Source organism: Heterocephalus glaber, unplaced genomic scaffold (genome assembly GCF_053883595.1).
Source record: "Heterocephalus glaber isolate CG9 unplaced genomic scaffold, H.glaber_assembly_v1.0 deba00001472, whole genome shotgun sequence".
NCBI lineage: Eukaryota > Metazoa > Chordata > Mammalia > Rodentia > Bathyergidae > Heterocephalus > Heterocephalus glaber.
Genome location: NW_028258315.1, coordinates 46,643,959 through 46,666,119, shown reverse-complemented (window position 1 = coordinate 46,666,119; position 22,161 = coordinate 46,643,959). Strand labels below are relative to the sequence as shown.

The window sequence follows — 22,161 nt, the reverse complement described above, 5'->3', positions numbered from 1 at the left end:
TAGCAAGTCTGAATTTTACTCCAAAAAAATGAGAAGCCATGGAAGGGCTTAACATCAGGGTTATGAAATCTTGGATAAGGATAGGAATATGCATCATGGGAAGGGAGGAGAGGAAACAGACCATTTAAGAGACTGGTTGGTAGCAGTCTAGATATCTCAAAATTGCCTGCTTTTGAATTACTTGTAGCCTTTGCAAGCTCTGAGATCCTGAAAAGATAATGAATCATCTTAGGGAAACAGCCACAAGTGTCCGGCTTCCTTTGTATTTTGGGCATTTGTTTTATTGAGTCCTTCTTACCACATGGCCTGGTGGCTCTCACTCATGATATAACCTTTGTCCGTACACTACCACCTATTTGATTTTGAACACCACATCATGCATGCTGCCACACATTTTAAGATAGCTTTCACAGACCTATCACAAACTAATAGAAAGACTGATCCATCAATCTCATTTCATTTCCTGTGTATTGTCACAGAAATTACATGCAGCCTGATTTGTAAGGGCAAATCGAAAGCAGAACATCTATTAATATAAAGGTGATTAAAATATACAGTAAATGTTTAAAATTTTAAAGAATGCTTTATAGTAAAAGACACATTACTATTAATCACTCTGCAAATACTGCCCCTGGCTTTGAACACACTTATCCCATTATTCTCGACACTTTCTGAAGCAGTTCTGGAAATCTTTTGTGTCTTTAGAAAGTGTGATTAAACATTAAACATTCGGTGAATGCTGCTATGGAGTAACATCCAACAGAAAGGCAGGCTTGTACAAACATTACAGTGTGTCCTCATCCACCCTGTTCATCTAATCTGCACCATGCAACTTCTTGCTCTTCCCCAAAGTCAAAATACTGTGAAAGGTAAATGTTTTGAATCCATTCAGTATATTCAGTCAACCACAACCCCACAACTAAAGCAAGAGGACATCTACAACTGTTCCCGAAAATGGCAAGAATTGATGTGATGTGTGTTCCAGGTGAGGGGGAATGTTTTAAAGGAGATTAATGGTGATAAATGTTTCCACTATTTTAAGTGTTTCTTAAACATTCACCATATTTTCCAGTTATACCTTTATATGGAGTAAAATAAAGAGAAAAATGAGTGAAATTTTCCTAAAGATAGTTAATAACTCCTGTTGTGACAGTTCTCCTGCCTCCCTCCTTTTTCTCTTTTTCTCTCACAAACCTCACATGTAAACAAGTAGAAGTACAAGTTTCAATTTGGGGCAGGTTTCGAGACTCCTGCTTGCCCCCCGAGAACTCTGTCTGCCTTGAGATAGGGGGCTTCTGAGATTGGCTTTGGTGCTGTGCCTTTGGATTGAGTTTTCAGCAGCCAGTGTGGGTGTCTGTTGTAAATCCTGGGCACGATGGTGGAAATGTGGAAGTATGCTGTCAGCTTTGGCGGTGTCTACATTTCAGAGGGCTTCCAGGTAGAAGAGTGCTGTGCTTAAGAAGGGTGTATGCACAAACAAGTAAGTACCCAGCCTGTGGGCACCTGGCCTTCTTCCGCTATGCACCTTCGGTCTTGGGGCACAGGTGCTCTCTGTGCAGGTGATACGGAAAAGTTTTAGATAACTTAATAGATTGAATATTAAGGTAACTGTAGAAGCAAAATAAGTAATGTGTTCTTTTAAGATTTGCTTTTCCCTTAACTCCTTGTTTGAGGTGAGGATTATCTGACTCTAATGTGTAACTTCATTAACCTAACAAAGTTACCATGCCAGGGTGAATTTACAATGTATATGGCCTATCTTGTGTCTGTGACTTGTAAAGAGGAACTGGAATTATATTTACATATCAAAGACCACTAGGGATGAGATAATGGCTAAAAAGGATATAAAAAGGGAAATGCAGAACAAAGGGCTTGGATACTGACCAGACTGGTTTCTAGCATTCCCCACCCTGCCCAAACTGGTGAGAAGAAATTTTATTATTTTATCCAAATTCTGTGTCTCTGTATTTCTTTCCAAGATTTCTGTAACGCAGGTAAGGCCATGTTGTGCAGTAACTCACTGATTGCCTGTCAGTCAGAGTGCACAGGAACTAGGAACTTCCCAGATTGATGCTTGACAGAATAATTAGAAAAGTGTCACTTTCAGTAACAATTCCAGCACTCTCTAAAGGAATAGGCCCCGGCCTGGTCTCTGCTGTTTAAATCTCAAAGGTTAAATGTTCAAGAAGACAAAACATGGTGTGTCACAAGAGGAAATTGCCTCAAATACACAGGAAGGGATGGCCCTCCAACTATTAAACAATGTAGCCCTGCTGTCTAGGATCTGAAGATGTGTTTCCATGGTCCCCATGCTGTTTTAATTCCTACCTGAGGGTATGTCACTCTATCACTTGGTTGCCTTAGGCTGATGTTTACAGACAGCTGGCCAGGCAGCATCCTTCTTGACCCATCAGTAGCGTGACTTTTTTTCCCCTTTTTGCAACATGGCTCTCCCTCTCTGACAGAACTTGGGCACCACATCTGGGGTCTTTTCCATATAGTCCCACTGCACTAGATTAGGACAGTGTTTCCAGACTGGTCATATTTCAAATAAGCATGGGTAGGGCACCAACCTGAACTTGTATGAGAGGACAGGAAAAAGGTGGCCTCTTAAACAAATTAATTACTTGAGGAAAAGAGAAAATTTACTTTAGGTGTATTTCTCCTTATTTCATAGGAAAGTAAACTAGGAATGTAAGTATTTATGTCAAAATATCTAGATAAAACTGTTGTATTCTGCATCTTTTGTCTTTTTTCCTTTTTAAAGGATAAATTTTGAAAAAAATTAATTCTATTTGTGTGTCTGTATGCATTTACAGATATTATTAACACTTCCCAGACATGAGAGTTTCTTAGGAACATATTGGAGAAATGCTGACATTGGTGGTCAGTACTGTCTTCTTTTAATAAGCATAGCCATAGTGATGACAGTGAGGAATTAACATCGATGGCAGTGATACATGTTAACTAACATTGAAAATACTTTCTCTGTGTAGAATATTCCTATTTTAAAAATCAGAATATTTTCAGTGGTGTTTGGTCACCACATCAATATTTTCAGTGGTGTTTGGTATTTGGTAGATACTTTTAGAGAAGTCTTTAAAGAAACCAAGATAGCAGCAGCCTTAGCTGCATACCCTGAAGCCTTTCTCTTAGTCTTTCTCACCTTTTCTCGTTTAGCCTGTTATTGCTCACAAAGATAAGGTGATCCCCATTTTCTGCAGACTGAATGCTAACCCTTTGAGGCAGAAATTCAAAAGCATGAATCATCTGATTTGAGACCACCTTACTTTCCATTACTGACATGACTCCGCCGTGTTTCATAGGAGTCCTCTTGTCCAGCATCTTCTCCCACCACTTCCCACTTCACCTGCCTCAATTAGCTGTTTCCTTGGAAATCTTTCCAGGTTCTCTGAACTGATGGGGATCTTTCAGATCAGCAGTTCTCAACTAGGAATCATATTGGCACCCAGGGCACATTTGGCAGGGTCTGGAGGCCCATTTGATTGCCACTTTGGGGTCAGTGTGCTACTGACTTCCAGTGGAAATAGGCCAAAGATGCTACTGAACAGTGCACAGAACAGATTATAACAAGAAGTTGTCAAGCCCGATTTGACAATGGTGTTGAAGCTGAAGAGAAGATCCTTTTTGCTAAATGACGTCTGTCTTCGTGGCTGATATAGTCTATGTGATTTTTAAAAATGTATTGAAATGAGTGTAGAGGCCCCTTTTTCAGAATGCCATCTTTGTGCTTCCTGTGTTATAGTTATATGGAAACCTAATTACATTTTATGTTTTTACTTACCAGGATTCCAGAGTTACTTAAATATGTAATCTGCACTTAAGATTTCAAGCAGATTTATGGAGTTGGCAAAAGGAAATGAAAAATGAGTAAGCTTCAGTGTATTGTTGATGTTCAAATCCTGAATCTGGTATGGAGTGTTAAATCAAGCATGGTGTGGGTAATTTGTTAATGGTCATATTTTAGTTCTTTTCATGTTGGTGCTTGGAAGAGAAATAAAAAGATATTCTCTTGAAAGCCCATTAAAAGAAAGGACAGTCTCTTATAGTATTTTAAGTCATGCGTATTTATGGAATGTCTTTCAGCAGGAAAGGGAAGATTCAGTGATTTTCTGGGCTGGAGAATACACTGGGGACTTGGGTGGAGTGGGCTAGATTCCTGGCTATGAATCTCAGGGTCATTACACAGTTTCCTTAACCTGCCCTCCTTTTCCCCTTCCCCATCCACGAATCAGGATTAGAAACACCCTAGAAAATGCTCACCACAGTGTTCCTGGGTGTATTATCTTAACTAAGGGTGTTTGGGGCTGACTTTTACTTTTCTTCTTTGCTATATTGTTTGAATTTTCTTTTTCAATGGGCATAGATTATTTTTACAGTCAAGTCAAAATCGCTGCTACCAAAACCAGGATGAGTAGCCTGATTTCCTTATTCCTTCTCTAGAGCCCTTTAAGGGCTAGTGATTTAAACAAACAAAAAACAAAAATATGTTTATAAACAAAATTGTATCATTGGTTCCACACAGTACTGAGTTATAATTATAGTGAATTAAAATACTCCCAATTAGATGAACCTCAGCCTCATTAACTGTAAAATGGGAATATTGATGACCTCATCAGGATAGTGATTAACACAATGTGACCAGAGAGCTTTGATTAAGTAGCAGTTCTATCTTCCTAGCAGAGTAAATAGCCCTAGAAAAATCACTTCCCATCTCTAAAGTCAGTATCTTCTATGTAAAATGAAGTTAATAAAAACCACAGAATCTGTTATTCAATAGAGGATAGATACTGTTACTAACTAGCTGTCAGTATTATTGTCATTTTTATTGCTATCATGTGATTATGTATGAGCCAAATTGGGACTTTCAGCATGGGCTTTCTACAAACTTAAGGTATTATTACCAATGTTATTTTTAGTTATACTGTACTTCTGCCACTAGAAGTAATACTTCAGTTAGGGATGATTTGCTATCAACTTTGATTTGGTATAAGGCAGAGACTTCTGGGATATCCAAAATTCCTTATTTCTTCCTTGGCAAAATCTCAGCAGAATATCCATCCTCCCTTTCAGCTTTGTGGAGTTATGTAACCACCTTCTGGCCAATGATAACAAACAGAAGTATGATGTGAGACTTTGGCAGACCTGTTTTTAAGAAGCTGAAGCAGCTGAGAATGGAGTCCTTTTACCTATTGCATGACCCTCCCTGCTGCTTACAATGGCTTTGTAACTGCAGGAGTTCAGCAGTCTTCTAGCCTAATAGTTGACTTTAGAATGGTAGACTTTCATTATAGCACAGAAAGATCAAAGTGATCTGAGTTCCTGCTTGACTTCAGGTAATATCATGCTGGCCCTGGGCCATAACACCAGTCTTCTTTTATGTGAGAAAATAAATCTCTGTGTATTGTTCCTAGCATCCTAATGCATTTCTCAACTGATCCAGTTTTGCTACTAAGAGCTTTGGTGTTCTTTCTCTCATGTGTCATGGAGTACTTCCAGTATCACTTTTCTTCCTCAGTAAATGTCTTTTCCATTACAACAGAAGTAAACAAATTGACTGAAATTTAAACTTGACCCTTGAGCAGATTTGCAAGCAAAAACCTTCATATAAAGTGCACAGACAAGGAGAGGTCATTCCTTGATGTGCATTTTAGGCTGATTTGAAGATGAAATGGTTTTAGAGAAGGGAACAGTTGGCCTATGGTATAGGTTCCCAGCTGGTTCTGTCAGCATGTTGCTCCTTGGGCGGTTGCTGATCTGTGGCTGATGCTAGTTTACTACCATTCCAAGTGCCTGGCACATGTCTGCTCTTCATCGTGGGGTTTTCTAAAGGTGGTACCAATATTTCCTTAAAGCCACTGTCCTATTTTCCTTCAAATAGATGGCAGTAGCATGAACTTGCTGGATTTTTTCATATAGATTGAGTAGAAAAAGGCCACAGAAAATGTATTTTCCTTCCAGAATACAAAAATCTCTGAATGCTTTTCCCTCTGCTTAGATGTATTTTGCAAAGCAGACTATGGTAGTTTAAATAGTAGCAAAGAAATGGTAAAAATGTGATACTAATTCACATTAAAACTCACACAAAACAGCTACCCTTTGACTGGATCACTGGCCATCAATATCAGGTGGAGGCCCAATTAAGAGCATTTGGATAATTGAGCTTCTGTGTGAATAAATTACATGAGATTAGATTTGATTGTCCACATAACAATGTTAAATCATTTTTTAAAAGCTCTCTTTTCTTTCTAAGCTACTTTGTTAAACTGAAACTCAAAGGTGATTAACCATGTGTTTTTCTTGTTGGAAAACCTTCCTAAACACAAATGAGGGGAGTGAAAATAAGATAGTAATATTCATGTGCTGTGTTTTTTAATTGAAGGGCTCCAAGGCCCCAGTGGCACACTGGGTTATTGGAAGACATTCTAGAGAACAGCATGCTCAGAATACACTAGTGTGCTTTGAGCCTCACCTGCCTCATTGTGGGGATGGTTCCTGAGATTCCAATCACTAGGACAGTATAGATGGGATGCTCTCAGGGTGCCTGTTTTCCTTCTGACCTTGACTGGACAGTATGTGCCTTTTTGTGTATATTATGTTCTCCACTAAAGCCCGTGCTATAGAAACAGAAGGCATGGACTGCTAGGTTAGTAAGAGTAATGGAATCTCAGAGCTGAAAGAATCTTAAATTTTCTCTGAGATAGGGAAATGCAAGGATAGGATGGGAAATGTCCTGCCCTCAGATCAGACTGGACTGATGTGTGTTGGGTCATTTACAGAATTCTTCTTGTACAGTCCAGCCCTAGCACAGACTGTTGTCTGTGGCCACATTCAAATCAGATAATGGTAGAAAGAGGATGCTGTGTTAGGGCCTATTTCTTAGGAATTTTGGAAGACTGAAATAAGACACAACAATAGAGCACTGTTTTGGTAATTATTGCTACATAGAAAAGCACTCAAAGACTTAGTGGCTTTAATAAAACACCAGCTACTTTATTTTCTTTGTTTCAGTTTTTCTTTTTTATTAGAACATATTTTCAATGTAGGTCAGCAAGCTAAGCTGGGATCAGGTGAGCAATTGTTTTACTCTCCTTGTTGGTGTTCACACATGTAACTGTTTAGCTGACTGCTGAACTCCTCCCTTATCCCCATGCTGTTTGAGGCCCCTCCCTCTCCAAGTGATCTCTGCACAGGACTGCTACACATGGCCTTCTTAGTAGAGCAGCTCAGCTTCCTAGCCAGCACCGAGAGGTGAAAGCAGAAAGAATGCCAGACTTTTTCAAGGCATTGACCTATAACCAGTACAGTGTCTTCTCTGCTGCATTCTAGAGGCTAAAGCAAGTCATAGCTTCAGCCAGGATTCAAGGGAGAAGCCATTCAAACTTTGGATGTGATTCAAATGTTGGCACCGACATAACAAACTTCCCCAGTCATGCACACTGTGTCTCATACGTGGTAAAGTTCCAGTAATTGTCAGTTGCCTCTTTTGTTGTAGTATTAATAGTGTAACAGCTGACTTTATTGTTTTATTGTTGCTGTAAGTAATATAGATGGACAACAGCTCACACAGAAATCTTCAAAGTTTAAATAATTCTATCTTCATCTCTTAGCTTAAATAACACCACTGTCCACTATTTTCCCAGTACAACTGCTGTAAATAAGATGTAGTATGAATTCCCTCTTTCAGTAATGCCCCAATAAATTCCCCAATTCAAGCAGATCTAAGTTGGGGCCAGAGATTTTGCATTTCTAATACATATAACATTGAGAATCATAAAATCGTTCAAGTTAGAAAATGAATTTTTGCATATTCTCCCCACTGAAAGTGTTATACATTTCCAACATGTATCATTTTAGAACATGACATTTTTAGGAGAATGAAATTTAAAATCTCTTTTCTTCCAGTCTAATTCCTCACTTATTTTTAAGTGATTTTAATGTTATTGATCTGGAGACCCAGGCTTTGAGAAGCAAGATTCTAGTCTATAGGTCAGAGGTGCTGGTCACAGTCATTAACAGCATCCAAAACATGGAGATCATTGGAAAGCACATTTCTTTCATTAAGAGCAAGTTTGTAGATTGCTTTATAGAGGATATTTGGGAAGAGTTTGGATTTGAGGAGCCTTCCATGTTGAATGTTTATACAATGATATTGTGTGACTATTTGGATATTTTCCAATCTGCAAAACTCTCTGTTTTTCTAATTATAAAAATTATACTCCACAATTTTCACTTTTCAAATATTACATCAACAGCTGGGCATGGTAGTGCACCCCTGTAATTCTAGCATTCTGGGAGGCTGAGGCAGGAGGATCTCAAGTTCAAGCCCAGCTTGGGCAACTTAGTGACTTAGTGAGATGCTGTTTCAAAAAAGAGGGCAGAGAAGACAGCTCAATTTGAAGGCCTTGGGTTCAATCCCCAGGACCACCAATAAAACAAATGGCACATAAAATTATAAAGAAGAAAGGGAAAATAACCTGGTTTCATTCATGTCCAGATTGATATCTTGGTATCAACCAAGAATTTTCATGTTAATCTTTTGCTCTAAACATTTTTTTCTTCTCTGGCAAATATATACATTTGCTTTTAAATATTCAGAACTGAATGTCTTCACAAAACTTTCAAGTTTAGCTCTTTTGCTTGAAAAAGATAACATGATATATTTTTGCTAATATGTTTTAAACTTTGCATTATTTATAGTTTCTCCTGAGAAACTTGAAATTAAAATTTCTTTCCTAACTGATTTTGATTCTTTCCTCTCTGGCTTATAATTGATTTCACCTCCCTGTGTTTCTCATGAAGCCTGAAATGACCGCACCTTTGACTTCAGTGAGTTTTATCCTATATCCTCACATTCCATGGATATCACAATAACACCACTCCTGTAATCAGCTATATCTTCCTCCACTATCTATATTCAATCCAGTTTTCCAATAAACCTTTGAATGAAGGTTTGTACTGGGACAGAGTAGGCAAACATCTTCAGTAACATTTAAGGACCATTAATTTCCTCTACAGAGGAACCTGTTTTCCCTTTGGCTTCTCTGATACTCCTGAAGACCTACCTGTGTTATGATCTTTGTGTATAATGGGCCATATATCTTAAACCAGATTAATTGTTGATTTGACTGGTAAAAACGGAGGAATCCTATGTAATTCAATTTAAGATATTCAGGTACCAAGGAGGCGCAAGGCCAGGCTAAATACCAGAAGTCTTACACTGTCTTTTGTTTGCTGCTCACTAGCAAGGTAGCAGTCACATGTTTCCAGGTTAAAAGGGCGGGTGACAATATAACAGAATTGATGTGCTGCTGAGATTCTGTGAGGAAAGAGGAAATGAAGATGGAATATTTGGTATCCCAGTACCGTCTGTCTTATATACTAAGTTATATCCTTTGATTACATTATCCCTGATTTGAATTTTATTACTTCCAGTGCTAGAAGTAGCAGTGGTAATGACACCTTAAATTTGAAGACCACTGGGAACAACAGGATCCCTTCCCCATCTGGCTTCCCAGGACAGTGTGAGGGAGAGACGGTGAAGACTGGAATGCTGTGATGTCCACATTGAAACATGGGTAGTGGAACATGTGTGCAAAGAAAGCTCCACCCTGTCACAGATTTGAAAATATTTTTTATACTTTCTCCACCACATTCCTAATAAGATGTCTGTCCCAATGATGTATTTTCTTCGCCCACTACCCAAAGCACAGTATAGTGTATTTTAATTATAGTGATTAACCTAACATTGAGAATTATAAAATTGAAATTATTCAAGTTAGAAAGTTAATTTCTGTATTCTCTTCCCATCCAAAGTATTTTACATTGCCAATATATATCACTTTTGAGCATTCCATTTTAGGAGCAGGAAGAGATTTAAAATCTTTTTTTCCAATTCAATTCTGGAAACCACTCTCCCTTTTTAGTCAGGGGATTTAAAGTGACTTGATTTGACAAACATGAAAGATGCTTATGGTGATTTATGCCCCAAATTCCAAGTGACTGTCTAGAGTGAAGTAATGTCTAAGCTGCAGGAGGATGAGCCAGGTGATCTCTTCCACCCAGGGGCAGGGAGGGTGACCCAGACATGGCTGTAACATCCTTCTTACCTTAATTCACAAAGCTCAGGTTCCAGTTCTGGGTTTTAATATACTTTCTATAATGAGAGGCCAATGGACTAATATATTATAAGGTTAAAATCTTGAAATAAGTAAGTCTTTTTTATTAGTATGTGTTTGCTATACAAATAATTACATTCATCTCAGGGAATTTACATATATATATATATATAAAATCTTCATCATTTTTATTTCCTCTTTCTCCTCATCCTCCCATCTCTGTCTTTCCTCTGTGACTGAGATTCCCCTTCCCATCTCTACAGAGTCCACTTTACAATTTCCTACCATCTCTTTTATTTTGCTCTTGAAATTATATTTTAGGTTTGTCATATTAGAGAAACCATATGGTATTTAACTACCTGTGTCTGATTTATTGCATTTAGCATTATGGTCCTACAGATGATTCTAATTTATCCCTTATGGCTGAGTAGTACCCTATTGTGTGTGTGTGTGTGTGTCACATTTTCTTCATCCATTTATCTACTAGTGGACATATAGACCATTTAAAAAGATGGAAAGTATTGCTCTGCAACTTCTTACACAACTACAAGCCTCACTTCTCTGGTTTCAAAGCTGAGGTTTTATTATGATATACTAAATGTCTACTGTATGTACATGTACAAGTGCTGTGCCAAATGCTGGAGATAAATACACACATAAGATACTGTACCTGTACTTAAAAAGCCATGATTTAGGATATTTCTTTTGCAATTTTGTGTGATTCTTACAAAATCTAGGGAATGAAAACAAATATTTATATATGCTTAGGCCTAAGAATGTTTTAAGCAATATATTTTGATCTATAGCTGTCATCTATCAGTCCTTTAACCTAATTTTCTTAATAAGTTTTGTGAAAGAGCAATAGGTATTAGTAGATATGTGTAAGGTGCACATAGAAAACTCATGACAGTGACAAACTTGGGGTTTACCCAAGTTCATCATAGCCTTCTGGTTATATCTAGATGTGTTTCTGATGTACAGCTAGGATTTTGTTTGTATTGAGTGGTCAATCTTGTAGTAATATGCATGGACCAGTGGACATACAAGTTTTCTAGATCATTGCCTTCTGAAAAGCCATTGGGCAGCAGTGACTTGTCCATCAAAGAATATCAAGAGTTTCCCACTACCTGAAAACAATTGCCTTGAGTCATTGTTTTAGCCAGTTAAGGTTGTTTTCTTATTTCCTGGTTTGTAGCTGCATAACCAGAAGGGCAAAAAGTTGGGTGGGAAGAAAGATTTACTGCCACCCTAAATAATTTTGCTGTGTGTGAATGTAGCTTCACTCGAGCCATCCACTTGTTGAAATTATAACCCCCAAAGCCGTGGAATCAGGAGGTGAGGCCTTTGAGAAATGATCAAGTCATGAGATTGGAACCCTAATGGTTGGGGGAACTTGCACTCCCCTTCCACCTTGTGAAGAAACAGCCAAAAAGGAGGCCCTCACTAGACACCAAATCTTCTGTGCCTTCATTGTGGACATCCCTACTTTCCCAACTATGAGAAAGAAATTTCTGTAGTTTATAAGCTACTCGGCTTATGGTGTTTTTTTGTAGGAGACCAAAACAATTTTCCCCATGTTATTCATTGAAGAAGAAAAGACTCAAATATCACTGTATTTGAAATTCAGTGTTTCAATCTTACTCATCAGCTATAAGATAAAGAAGAGAAATGTGCTGAGAATGAAAGGCAACATAGAAGAAATTAATGATGGATTTCAGGGTTCTACTAAGAATTTAAATTACATTAAGAACAGAAAGGGAGTAGGAAGGTCTACTGCATATCCTAACCTGTGATTCCAGTTGGAAAGAAAATAATGCTAGAGGTTTCCTTTAAAACATACTGTACTAATACAAATAAAGTAGTAGATTAAGCCATTGCAAAATGCAGCTGATTGGGTTAGAAGACCCTTACATGATCCACAAGATCTGCTAAATTAGAATGGTATTTATGCCTGGTAAACAGAGCTACTAATTGGACTATAATTTAGAAATACTGTCTTGAGTAGAATTTCAGTTGTAGAATGACAATTAGATGTTGTATCTGATGCCAAGGAGTGCCTTGAATTGGATTTAGTAATCCATACATGGTGAAAACAATAAATATTTGAATTAAGAGAGAGGAGGGGAAAAATAAGAGCAGGGGATGGACTGAGAACTCAGTTGGGTATGTATTATTTAGTAAACCTAATAAGGAGCTTATGATAATTTTGACTTCTATATGAAAATTATTTCTTTTTATCCAAATGTATTTAATAAAGAAATTAATAGAAGAAATAATAATTTTAGTCTTTAAGAGAATTAATCATTACCAGCCCCTTAAACACTACAGAAATAATCATTTACATAAAATCAATACGCAGATTACATGTTAGTCTTATCTTTGTAAAGGAGGGCCCAAAGTTTAGAAAATATTCCAGTAAGTATAATTTATGGCCATACATGGAATATACTTGAAACTAACAACCTTTTAAAATATTGTGATAATTTGTGCTTTTTATTACTGTGTATTTTATTAATTTACCAAGTTAATGTAAAGGAGTGAGGTTTCTTACTAGGCAATATAAAATTAGGAAAATTTACAGGAGTTCTTAAACTTGGTTATATTAGAAATGCTATTCAGTCCTGCATTTCTAAATTATGGTTCAATTAGTAGCTTTGTTTACAAGGCATGAATCCCATTTGGAAGATTTTTTTTTGTGCCCCGCCCCCAAGTAGGGCCCAGAGATTTAGATTTTTCTTAATTGCTCTAGAGCAATGGTGGCTAATGTATGGCATACATGTTATTGTATTTTTCTTTTGAGACAAAAGATGTTAATGTATGAGTTGTTTTTTCTAAACTAAAACCTCAGTATTCAGGTTTAATTGCAATTTGGGCACTTTGTGATAAATAAGTGAATTTTGAGTTGCAGTTGGCACTCAGTCTCCAAAAGTTTTACCATCACTGCTATAGAGTGAGGCCAAGCAAAGTATCTTTCCATAATTCCAGGAAATTGAGACTAGCTAGGCTAGACCAAGAGTTAGTTAACCTGCCTTCTAACACATACACTTAACTTTTGAGTGCGTGCGCGCGCGCGCATGGGGGTGGGGGGAGTGAGAGAGAGAGCTTCAACAGCCATTTATTTATACTAGTCCTCAAAACCTTCATCCTTTTATTGGGGGTGGATTTGGTAGTGGCTATATTATTGGTATTAAATATTTAGGAAATTGTGAATTTGTAACTTGAAATTGGCCATATTGGGGGTATTTACACCTTAAAAATTGGCAAACTCTGCAAATGACCCTTTCTTCCTCTGCATAGTTTACCAACACATCACAGATTGGGCTGGCTCTCTTTAAAGTCCTTTCAAACTTTAAGGCTATGAATCTGTGATTAGTTACTTGAAAACGAAATTACGTCATAAACACTGTTAGGAAGTTAGCTGTCATTTTAAAATAACTCCATCATATTATTACCCCCTTTGAAATAAAAAGAATAAAAGGAAACTATGTATCTATCAAATTAGTTATTTTAGTAGAATATACTTTTGTTGATAATTGGGCTAAAGAATTAAAGAATACCAGAAAGGAAATGCCTAATAGGAAAACAATCTAAAATTGCGAGTATCTATCCTAAAAATCTTGACAGTTCTCCACTGTAGATTATATAGCATCTGGTAGATTTTTTGTTGTCTTTCTAGGGTGAGAACTATTTTTATCTTGGTTGTCATTGCTTACAAAATAAAGACTTTGTATTTTACTTAGTTTGTCTTAGTTTGTCAAATAGAAAGAATACTTTGCGTGTACAAAGGTGCCTTGACTTATAATAGGGTTATGTTCTGATACAGCTACTGTGAATTGAAAGTATCATAGGTCAAAAATGCATTTAATATATCCAGTGTACTGAAAATCCTAACTTAACAACAATGCACACTGTAGAGTATGGGTTATTTTCCTTGGTGCTTTCAAGCTGAGACTTACTTCATCTGCCCAGGATTTTGAGAGAGGATCATACCGCATAACCTGAGAAAAGATCAAAATTCAAAAATGAAAGACCACTTCCTACTGAAGGCCTATGTTTTTGCATCATTTTGACCTCAACAATCTGAAGTAAAACAGTCCTTAGTCAAGGCTCATCTGTATTGATTTATGTAACTCTCATTTATTAAAATACTTGAGCACTTCTCAGAGGAGATGACATTTAAGTTGGGTTTAAACAAAAAGTAAGGTTTGGATAAAATTGTACGAAATGTAGTCAGACAGCCAAAAGACACAGATTGAAAGCATAGAATCTTGAAATTTGTTAGAAGAAACATACAAGAGCTAAATAAACACCAATGAAAAAATGAAATTGTTTTGTGGACTGGTTTGATTGTAGAATCTTGAATCATACAGATGTGGGATAGTTTAAAATTTTCTTTTGCTTTTGTTTTTACATGTGTTGTGAAATATAGGAATAATAGGAAGACCTCTGCTCTCACTGTTTTGAGGGTTCTATGAGATAAGTAAAACTTCTAAGACCTGGAATACCTCAAGTTCTTAAAATTAGATGCTGGAGTAAGGTGGAGACTGAAGCAGTGAATTAGGGCCAGGTGGTGGGTACACTTCAGGCTCAGAACTGTAAGGAATGGAGATTGGAAATGGTTTGTTTTGTTTCCTTGTGCAGTTGTATGTTGGGGAGGAAAAATGCCCATGAGCCAGATGCATTAAGAACCCTTCCCAGATGGGTGGAGGAATTAGCATAATTACATTATATCTTTTGTTCAGATCAGCTTTCTAAAATTGGGGATTGGAATTTGGTGTTTCTTGAGAACTCTCTAGGTAAATACTTAAAATATTAAGTAGCCAAGACTCCTAGAAAATGGAGAGAAGATAGGTAATTGCTACTTATCTTCAAGCTTTGCAAGTACCATATTCTACAATCTATATGATGGCTACATGAGTGTTCCCTGGTATAATCTGTATCAGTGGGGAAGAACCTGTGGCACATATGTTATTGTGTTTTTCTTTTAAGATGAAAGATGTTAATGTATGAATTGTTTTTTCTAAACTAAAACCTCGGCATTCAGGTTTAATTGCACTTTTGGCACTTTGCAATAAATAAGTGGCTTTGGAATTGCAGTTTGGCACTCGGTTTCTAAAAGGTTTGCCATTACTGTTCTGTATGATGGGTACATGAGTGTTCATTCCCTGATCCATTTCTTTCAACTTCTCTTTGTTGCTTGAAATTTTTTATAGTACAACATAGAAATAAAAAGTCTGTTTCCTCTTTTTGAGTTAATATCTCAACAAAAAAATTTTTTTTAATAATGGCTTTAACACTTTGCTTTAGTTCGGTCCCACTGGTAGACTGTATCTAGATAGAACTTAATGAAAATATTGTATTTTTAAAATTTACTGCTATCTCCAATTTATAGGAATTTATGTAACTTGTTCATAGTGATCTAGTTCTCTTTACAGATAATGTATTTAAGTTTTAAAATATTCAGGAAAAAATTTGTAATGCATTACCAATGTGGAAAAAACTAACACAGGTCTTACGTACATGACTGCTATAGGAAGGAATGGGGTTTACTTAGTATTTTAAAGGAACTGTCTTAGTTACTTTTTTTGTTGCTGAGACAAAATACTCAACACCCGAAGTTAAAGGAAGAAGAGTTTCTTTCTGCTCACAGTTTGTAGAGGTTCAGTACATAATCGGCTGGCTCCAAGGCTGAGGGGCATGGCAGAAGAGCATCACAGAGGAGAAACAGTTCATGGCAGACAGAAGGTAGCAAGCAGCAAGTGACAAACACCAACTCTTTCTGTCCCTTAATCCTACCCAGAACTATTCCACACCAGTCAGTGTACTGATTTAGTACTCACACATCCTTGATCCCAGCATCACACACTCTCTATTCAGCCACCTCTGAAAAGCCCCACCTATCACCACATGAGGCTTTAGGGGGACATCTAAACACAAGCCAGAACAGGAACTGACTTATTTTCTCCAGTATTTAAGTGACTTACCTATGCAGAATGAATCTTGAGTTTTTGGCTCTTGAATTTCCTCTGGCCACTGTTAAACTTCCATCATTGGCCCCAATTTTCTGCCTCTAAATTCAGATTTTCTTCAAAGGCCTATAAAAACTAAGGTCCAAGACAGATTGGAGTACTGTGTCAGTGCTTAATATGTGCCATTCATTACTTGATTTTGGAAAACTTTAACATATTTGGTAGGAAGGGGATGTGTATGTTCCAGAAATACAAATAATAAAAACCACTTAATCAGTGTGTTTTGCCAAGCTAGTCCTGGCTGTGGATTGGGTTTTAATCTGTCACGTTTGCTTTTTCTTTATAGAATTCTTTTTCTTAATGGAATTTCGAAAACACTATAAAGTACTATCATTTCTGTTAAGCAAATGTACAATAATGTGTTTTCTTAAAAACAGAAAAGCAAAAAATTCTCAAGTTAGTGTTTATATTACTTCTGTCTATATTGGTAGGGTTCATTGCTATGTTGATAGAATTTAGAGTTTTTATTTTTTTTCACTATGAGAATCAACAATAACAAAGACAAACAGAATAACTAGAGTTTACTTAATAAAAGAAGAAACCTTTTCTTTAAACACACAGGGAAGGAGTGCTGCTGATTCTGATGTATAAACACTCGGAAGTAAGTTGCCCTCTGTACTTGTGAGCTCTGCGTCTGCAGACTCAAATCAACTGAGATCAAAATAGTGGGAGAAAATTGCTTCTGTACTAAATATGTACAGACTTCTTCCTCATTGTCATTCTCTAAATAATACAGTATGGTAACTATTTTTGCAGTATTTATATTGTTTTAGGTATCATAAGTAATCTAGAGGTGATTAAAAATATACAGGTAGGTGTGTGGGGGTTATATTCCAGTGGTGGCGAACCTTTTAGAGACTGGGTGCCAAAACTGCAACCCCAAACCCAGTTATTTATCACAAAGTGCCAACACTGCAATTAAACCTGAGTACAGAGGATTTAGTTTAGAAAAAACAACTCATACGTTAACATCTTTTGTCTCAAAAGAAAAACACAGTAATGCACATGCCATAGGTTCACCACCACTGTTCTCTGCAAATAACATGCCATTCTATATCAGGGATTTGAGCATCCTCACATTTTGGTATTTAATAAGGGAAGTCCTGGAACTGACCTACCCTCAGATATGAGAGATGACTTGATTTTGTTTCCCAATATCAGTTAGAATCAGAACTTAGGTGCAAATCTTTGTCACCTTTTAATGTGTTTACATATGGTGACATGGTGCACACATGCCTCTTAATTTGTTCTTTAAATAAATAGACTCATCCTATATGTATTCTTATGTGGCTTGCATTTTTACTTAAAAACAGGTCTTAGAGATGCTTTAAATTTAATGTATATGAAAATAACTTCATTCTTTTACATGGCTGGCAAAGCATTCCATAAAATGAATGTAATAATTATTACCACTCCTCAACTCTTGTCTTGAATATTAGGCTATTCATAGATTTTTTTTTTAATCTTTCTGTGAACATTATTAACTACATGTCTCTACGAAATGTGGCATGTATTCCTAGAAATTGTTAAAAGTAAAATTACTAAAGCAATGTATGAATGTCTTCATTCTTTTTTAGTTTTTAAAACAGATTATTTCAAGTTTTTATGAACTTTCTTTTTCATTGGCCAGTTTGTGGATTTGGAATATAGTTCACTAATGACCTGTCGTGGGAGTCAACATTTTCCCTTACAGTACCCTGCTCATTTCTGCACATTATGTACACTCCACCTTCTTTCCCCTCTGCACACATACATTTTTCCCTTTCCTCCCAGGTTGTGAATACATTCAAACCAGAGGCTGAAGATTTTTGTAGATAATTTCACTTCCCAGTGCCTGCCACACAATAATTGCCTGATGAATATTGAAAAGAGGGTGGGGGGAAAAAACCCTCCCACACACTTATGAAATCATATTTTTTTTATATTCAAACAGTTGCTTTTTTATAATGACTTCATAGCATTTTCTCTCATTGTTGGGTTTCATTTACAGTGAATTTCATATTTAATTGCAGTATTTTATGGTACTTCCAGCATTATTACATTTGGGAAATGAGGTAGAAATCCTAAAAGTGAGTAACTAAAATGATTTTTTTTTAAAAAAATTAACTCAGTTCTATTGACCATGAATTTTAGCATGCTATCCATTGAGAACAATTTCTGTTAACATCCTCATCTTGAGAATACACATTTAGTAAAGCAAGTGATCCAGAGAACAATGTATTTTCATGAGCTAATTGCAAGTGGTGATTGTTTTTTAACTTAAAAAATAAAACTAATGCCAACCCTTTCATTTTTAACCATTTTCTTTCCCAGACACATGATTATTGAAAAATTTGCATCTTATTTAGAAATATTTTAGTGGAAATATTCAATTAATAGATTACTTGGTTTTAATAACTCACAATTGATACTCAAAATGAATGGTAATTTTCTGTTTTATATATGTTTTTTTTTTCTTTTTTGGTACCGGGGATTGAACTTGGGACCTTGCGCTTGCGAGGCAGGCACCGGAACCACTGAGCTAAATCTCCAGCCCCATATATGTATTTTTAAATAAACGTCCTTTTTATGACCAACATACTTCAGGTATCTGGCATTGTTTTGTCTAAAAAGACCTGCACATATGTAGATACTAGCTAGATCTAATTATTATTTGTGTGACTAAGAGGAGATTCATATTTTGAGTGTGTATTTTTATTTCATCTGAATTCGAGCTGGAAAATGATTAATTACAGGGCAGCATTTCTTGTCAAGTTGTGAATAAATATGTTTAGCATTGGTATAGCTGTATACAAATAGCCCATACTGCTTGCCAAGCAGTTGATTAAAAATGCATTCAATTCATCACAAAGTCTCTGTAGGAGAGATGTTTCTCACATTTGTATGGGTTGGCATTTAGTAATTAAATCTCTTTAAACATTGTAATTAGGTTGAAGGCCACCCAAAGCCTTTGTTCTCATCCAGAAAATGCTTGGAGATATCAGTAGGCACGAAGCTATAGGGTGGCCACTCTCACTTTCATAGGAGTCTTAAGTCTAGAGCAATACACATAAAACTGCTTCTCTTCATTTGGAAAGGCCATCAGAACACTGATTTTTGCAATGCACCATCAGATTCTAATTTAGTAGCCTGGTGTGAGGACCAAACATATGCATTAATAACCACCTCTGTGCTGATGCAATGCTGCTGGTCCAGGTACCATACTTTTGAGAATCACTGTACTGCAGAATTCAGTGGTGATTTGAAAGTAGACAGCCTCATTAGTCTTACCTAATATGTTTTTAAGTCAAACCTTAAATAAGATTCCCATCTGACAAATACATTAAGTACTTCATAACAACATAGTGAGCAAAGAAATGGCAAAAGTATTTTATGTAAGATTTGGGAGGACGAACAGATAAAAATCAGTATGTTTGCTCCTTTATGCTCTTCTCATTGAGAGCAGGGGCAACTATTTCTGAAAGTTTTTTTTCTTGCTTTCTTTCATTTCCACACCATTTTTCCTAAGACAAAGTACATTGCAGTGATTGACATCTTGAACTCTTACTTCCACTTGTCATCCTAAACAAATTATTTAAATGTTAATTTTCTATTGCTTTATAACAAAATATTCTAAAACTTACCTGGTTAAAACAACATTATTATCACTTGAGGTTTCTGAGAATCAGAAATATAGGAGCAATTTAGCTGGGTTATTCTGACTAGAGATCTTTCCCAAGGTTGTAGTCAACTGTTGAGTACTACTCTGTAGTACTTGGATTTTATGTATTTAAGCTCATGTACTTGTGTGTTCCTTACCTGTGAGCCCCTCCACTGAGCTGTGTATAACCCAACAAGGTACTGCACATACAAAGAAAGCCACTGTCTTTTTTAGCCTAATCTCAGAAGGGAAGGTACATCACTTATCCACATTCTGTTCACTGGAAGTGAGTCACTTAACCAAGATGAAGAGATGTAGATAAGTTCCATCTCTTGAAAGCAGTATCACAGAATTTTTAAACCTACCCTTAAATCCATCACACTATATTAGCATCAATTTCTTCATCGATAAAATGGGAAAGTAAGATTTGATATGACTTAGTAATGGTAGCTAGTAAGTTACAATGATAATCTTTCATTACAATGATCATTGTCCCTTAACAACTTTATACTCACCCAAATTTTCTGCCCATGACATTCTTCTCACTTAAATTTTTATTGTAAATTATCACATATCATAAAAAGCCCTGTTCTTTTTTTAGTAAATGAAAGCCTGTCTCTTTAAGACTCTTTAAGGTTAGAATGGTTAAAGACAGATACCATTATAATACATTATTGAATCAAATTGAGCAACTATTAAGAGAATAAGCTGCATTACAAGTAAATGTATACCTTTAATACATAAGGATGATGATTGTGTCAAGTTCTTTTAAAATATTATCAGACATTTAACCCTCTAGTCCATCTCTTGGATTTTGTCCTAAGAAAACAATGTCAACATTTTTGATGCAAGAAAACATTTAACACAGAATAGTATTTGCAGCCAGCAGCCTCTAAAATGAATTTTTATGATCGATCCCCACCTGCTGATGTTCATACACTTGTGTAATCCCCTCCTCTGGTATGTGTGCTTCTGCCAGTGACTCACAACAAATAGACATGGAAGATTAGGGGTTTTTTGTTTTTAAAGTAGCTTCTGCCTTAAGGCTGTTGCCTCCTCTTTCATCATACAATAAATATTTTTTTAACTACACCTGGCAAAATCTCTACCAGAAATATACTAGGAGAAAATATACAAAGTAATGGTATTCTATAATTTTGACTGTTAGAACTGTATGTGATTTGTTCTATTTTCTGTGTTTTTGTATTCCATACTGTGACTATGTATTAGTTTAAAATGGAGAAGTACTTAAAAGGAAAAAGAAATAAAAGAAGAAAAACTAAAGGAAAAGGATTCAGTACATACAAATGTTTAAATATGTTTAGCATTTTAGAACTATTTGATTGTTCCGTGAAAAGCTATAATTGTGTGTTTGTAGTTACCTGCAAGGGAAATACATGATTTGGACTCAAGATTGTATATCATTTAAAATTTGCATATGGTCATTTATCACTTGTAATTTTAAAAAGCATTAACTGATATGTTTAAACAGAAATACTGGTAATTTTGTACCTAGCACTTACAGATGGAAAGTACCATGTAAGTCTCTACTAGTATTATTGATGATAACTAGTCACCATTTAGTATGAGTCTTATAGTAGTTTAGGCAACAGATTTTACTAATACATCATGATTGGTTCATTTCCTCAAAATCTGAATTCTTCAAACAGCAAAGACTTATGCATTGCTGGAGTTGTTTGGTGATAGCGTTTTTATGAATGGCATTCAAGGATACTCTGCTGTCTGGCCTTCTCGATGTTGCTTTAATTTTCTCTCAGTGCATTCTGTTGTATGCATAGTGGTTCCTTTAATGATTAACAATTCTATCTCATGTGGGGCTCCTGTCTGGAGTCTGTTGTGGGTCACTATGATGTGAGTGTCTACTGAAGGGCTGGTGAGCAGGACCATTTAAATTTCTTCTGATTGTTTGAGACCAGTTGTTTTTTCTCCCACAGAAGCTAGAACAAAGCAAGGTTTTGTTAATTTTCAGTTTCTTTTGTTATTAATAGTGGTATTATGTTTAGAAAAATAGGTTGTTTTTTCATGCCCTTTGTGTTTTAAAATTACCTAAAGCTGTTCCCTAAAACTTGAGCTTATTTCATGTCTTTCTATGGTGTTCACAGTTCATATTTTATATATTTTTAAATTGACTAAGCCAAATGGAATAGTCTCCCAAGTGCCAAATTTACTACTAGAACATAAGCATCTCTTTTGACAGCAAATATGATTTTGGGGGCCACTTTTGGGAGATGCTGTTTTTCATACACTTGTGTTCCAGACAATATTAATAGAGTTGCAGTCTAAATTTCAAGAGGAAAAGAAAGTTGAACTCTTAATAAAATGTTAATGCAAA

At 36.1% G+C, this 22,161-nt stretch overlaps 1 protein-coding gene and 1 long non-coding RNA gene across 4 annotated transcripts in view; both read left to right on the top strand.

Moving 5' to 3' along the window:
• The window catches only part of Suclg2 (succinate-CoA ligase GDP-forming subunit beta), a 373,391-nt gene that overhangs the window by 193,175 nt on the left and 158,055 nt on the right, over positions 1-22,161 (top strand). The window lies entirely within an intron of this gene.
• Positions 1-22,161, top strand: part of LOC147826354 (uncharacterized) — a 45,133-nt gene extending 22,972 nt beyond the window's left edge. The window contains exon 2 of the long non-coding RNA XR_015439493.1: positions 1-22,161. This exon is cut by the window's left edge and continues 16,834 nt beyond it. This is a non-coding gene — a long non-coding RNA (uncharacterized LOC147826354).